Source organism: Apis dorsata, unplaced genomic scaffold (assembly GCF_000469605.1).
Source record: "Apis dorsata unplaced genomic scaffold, Apis dorsata 1.3 scaffold_631, whole genome shotgun sequence".
Taxonomy (NCBI): domain Eukaryota; kingdom Metazoa; phylum Arthropoda; class Insecta; order Hymenoptera; family Apidae; genus Apis; species Apis dorsata.
In genome coordinates this window covers 121318-125536 of record NW_006263826.1, presented here as the reverse complement: position 1 = coordinate 125536, position 4219 = coordinate 121318, and the positions used below count along the sequence as shown (strand labels likewise).

The following is a 4219-nucleotide window of genomic DNA, read 5'->3' as shown; positions in this document are numbered from 1 at the left end:
CTCTCTCTCTCTCTCTCTCTCTCTCTCTCTCTCTCTCTCTCTCTCTCTTCCATTCGACGTCTCCTTCCACTTCTTCCAGAAACTCGATCGATCGTAATTACGGACGACGGATGAATGTTCATTGACGATACATTCTTTACAAGGTGAAACAACAAATTCTCGATGTAAAACGGATGTAAAACGGAAAAATATTTGTAACACGAAGTATGTTCTCGGATATATATATATATAAAAGTACACATCTTACATCCACGAATGTATCGGAATTCGCCGTTCGGCTGATCGATACATTCGAGTTTTAGGGTGGTGCGACGGAGCGAGGAAGAGAACGTAGGAAATGGTTTAAGAAGGGGTGACCTTGTCTCCTATTTTCGGAAGGTAGCTTTCTCGTGATTCCCGATAACTCTCTTTCTCTCTCTTATAGATTTGTTTTCTAAAAGATATGGGGATCATCGAAGTCGTATTATGAACAATGAAAGAAATTGAAAGATAACCGGGGAGGGGGGAGAGAAGATGCGGTAATAATGAGAAAAGAAACGTGGATATCGATCGAATTTAAACGAAAAAAGAATTTAATCGATTGAAAACAATCGTCCATTAGAGAAACCACCTGCAACTGATTTTTAGACATTTCAATGTTTCATTCTGTTTATTGTCTTTTCTTTCCTTGTATTGCCTTATTTTTTCAAAAAAAAAAAAAAAAAAAAAAAAAAAAAATGTATCGTGTAATCTGGAAATAAAACGCATCGGCCGAATACGATACGTTTGCGATATTATCGCCATTTTTAATCGCGGATGTACGCTATATAAAATTGAAAACTCGGCATTTGTTGTTATCGTTTTTCTTTTCCTTAACGAATAAATTACTCGCTGTTTAAAATAATTTGTAACAATACCGATTCGTAACGTAAAACTGAAACTTGTTTTTTATCGAACATCGAACGAGAAAATAAAAGGAAAATCAAATTTGCGATAAAGATAAAAAAATTCGCGTTTATTCGCTTACGCGATTTTCCGAGCGAAAAGAGAACGAAAGATAAAATGGGATAAAAAGAACAAGAGACAAAGAAAAGAATGGCAACGGACCTAGTACTAGACGGCGCTATGCGACGCGACGAAAACAATCGAGCAACGCAGACGAGTCCAAATTTTAACGGTACGTGGTAGTCGGTGGTAGAACGAAGGAACATGGAAAGGACGAAGAAAGACGATCGATGTGGCAGCGGAGAAGGGAGCAACGCGCAAAGGCAGCAGGAAGACGGCAGAAGGGCAACGGTTGCGAATAGGAGGATGCGGTGAAGAAGCGACGGTTGTTGCTAGAGTGGTAGAGAAACTGGTGGGTGGCGGTGAGGAGAGACGAACGTAGCGAAGCAGTTTTACAATTACGTAGCCGGCTCGCGCTCAGGCGAAAAGTACAAATGTGCTTCGAACGCAACAATACCGGGTCTCTATAAATAACCGAGATTCGCGAGTCTCACGAGGCAGGGCGCTGTCATCGTGCGCGCGCGACACCCCCCCAGAGAATGCGAGAGAATCGCGAAAGAAACAGTAGCGCGCATCGCGCGCGCAGTTCTCTCTCGTTATCCGTTACGTTTTTGCGCGCGCGTACCCGTTCCAACAAATTCGCAATTTTCCCTTTATATTTTGCGTGTTGTTCTCTAGAACTCTACTGTTGTCGATCATATCGTTTATCGTTGACGTGTCGATTTCTTCGTTCGTTCGACTCGATGGCTCGTCTTCGATAAAACATAAGCCATTATTCTTGCCGTTTATAATGTTTTCTAACTGACTCGCGATTAAATTCATCGGTTACCATTGGAATCGAATTGGTGTTTGTTGGTGCACAAAGTGATAATAGTGCGCAGTGATGCACACTGGTGACTAAATCACGTTCTAAATCTTATCAGTTGGTGTCAGCACTCAGACAGACCTACAAATATACCGACGTGATGTATGTTCTTCGAGAACGACGAACGAATGAACGAACAAACGAACGGAATTCGTTTTAAACAAGCGAGTGTATTCTAAGTAACGCGTCGTTGCGCATTTAATCGCATTTTTTCTCTTTCTTTCTTATCGCGATTCGACACTTGCCTGTTTGCATCTTTCTCTTCCTTTTTATTTCACCATTGATTCTTCTTTGTTCATCGAAATTTTTTATTCTCTGTTTTTTTGTATAATATTCAACGATCGAATCATTCCTCATCGAACATCGTAATATATCGTAAATCACGAAACGACCAACCTTATTTTTCTCTAACCTTATTTTTATCTCATCGTAATTCAATGTAACAGTCGATATTCGAGTTTTAAAATTCCAGTTATTTTTACCATTTTTATATACCGTTTAATCCATATTCGACAATTTTTCTCAATCGATAATGTCCATGTTTATTCGAATCATCATTTCGATTTCGTGTCGTGATTCAAAAGCCAATTTTGGATCAACCGGACACCTGTTGTACTTGGCGTCGTTTGTGTAACTTTGAGATATATACGAACGGTCGACGCGTTAATATTTCTTTTTCGTTCTCTCATTAATTTTTTTAATTTAATTTTAATTTTAATTTTAATTTTAATTTACGATGCGCAAAACAACACCGCTGATGGTATTTTGTTTCTTTCAAGTTTTTACATGGACTTTCAATGGTTTCTCAATTTCATAAATAATGTTATCGTTTCTTTCATGCAAGCATTCTTTGCATTCTTCTCGATGCTTGTTTTCCCGTCAACCGGTAAATGACATAAACGACGAAAAAAGAAGAGAAAACAAAGATATTGACGCGTACGTACGTACTCAATATAATCACGACTGTACAGAGAAAGACCAGTCGGACTAGTTTTCGCAAATGGTTTTAAATACCATTTACCAGAGGGTAAGCAATAAGGGGAACGAACTTTGTCATACGGATGGGCAAGGAGAATTCACATTCGTGTTTGCGCGATGCCAACACCGGGTCACGCGTTCGAACGCACGCACGTGCGCACGCCACGATTCATCGTTTTACCACGGTAGACTGACATTTGCCGGGATATCGCGGTTGACGACACACGCAAGCGCATGCGCATATCGCCCGTACAAATTCGAGTTTTCGAGTGCTCAATTCGTGACTCTTTTCGATACGAGAAAAATGGCAACTTCGATACGATCGTTTCCGAATCAATGAATTTTTCTCATCGCGTATACTATATTCTCGAAATCGATTCGCGAATCCATCGCAACAAAGAGCAGAAAGTGAACAAGCTTGACGTCACTGGAATCATTCGCGCCACTTAGACCAAGTCACGAGTTCAATTTAGAATGCGAACGGTCAAGTACCGTGCTTCGATCAGCCGTTTCGTTCCATAACCTGTAAAATGTTGGACTATCATTTCATGTTGGAAGAATAATGTATTCATACATATACGAAAAAGAAACCGAAAAAATATCCGTTGAAATTATCGTGAACTTTGAAAAGTCAATGGTGAAAATAGCGTAGAAAGGGAAAAAGAGAGAGAAAGATCTAGAGTCTAGATGCGACCAAGTCGATTCGAGTTATACCGATATCACCTCCATTATGAGGTCATTGGTCTTCCTTCCTCTTGGTTACTCTGAACTCGTGGAAATACATAGCACGTAGTCGTGTACGTATACACGCCTACACACGTCGGACTAGTGCGATCTCTTTGCTTCACAACGGTTATATTTCGAATTAAATCATTCTTCGACACGATTTTTCAACGCGTTCGTTTTCTCGTTCGTTCGCACAATTTTTTTTCTTATCTTCGCGTAGATAATCACAAATCCTATCACAAAAATGGATCGTTGCCGAATCTCTGATACGTTTTCCGCGAAGAAAAACGATGATTGAAAAAAGAACGAAGGAACAAACAGAGAAAGTAACGTGTGTGCGTATAGGTGTGACGGGGTAAAGAGGAAGAGGACTAGAAGGAGACGCGTGTACAGTCGCGTTTAGTAGGTGCGTATATAAATGTCATCCTATATATAGCGAACGTTCGTCTAATCTTAGCTACTCGGCCACCGGCCAGGAACACGAGTAAAAACTTACTTTGCCTCTGTTTGCTCGTCCTCCTATCTCGCTCGCACCAACTATCCTTCGGTGAACCGACGCGACGCAATCGAGTTTCCGCTCTCGACTTTTCTCCCACGCGTTCTCTCTTAGATCCTTAGATTCTCTCTCGCGATACACTATCTCGCGGATTCGGATTGGATGACGGT

The 4219-nt window shown here is 40.7% G+C and overlaps 1 protein-coding gene and 1 long non-coding RNA gene across 10 annotated transcripts in view; one reads left to right on the top strand and one right to left on the bottom strand.

Annotated features, from left to right (window-relative positions):
- LOC102677171 (histone deacetylase 5) overlaps positions 1-4219 on the top strand; it is a 23307-nt gene that overhangs the window by 9394 nt on the left and 9694 nt on the right. For 3 of the 9 annotated variants that reach the window (XM_006621333.2, XM_006621330.2, XM_006621331.2), the window contains exon 1: positions 3793-3959. The exons of the other annotated variants lie outside the window; for them this stretch is intronic. The gene's annotated coding sequence lies outside the window, so the exon portion shown is untranslated. Of the gene's footprint in view, positions 1-3792; positions 3960-4219 lie in introns of those variants that run through there. 9 annotated transcript variants of the gene reach the window in all.
- Positions 307-4219, bottom strand: part of LOC116186348 — a 5344-nt gene continuing 1431 nt past the window's right edge. Inside the window, exon 2 of the long non-coding RNA XR_004151327.1 lies at positions 307-403. This is a non-coding gene — a long non-coding RNA (uncharacterized LOC116186348). The remainder of the gene's footprint in view (positions 404-4219) is intronic.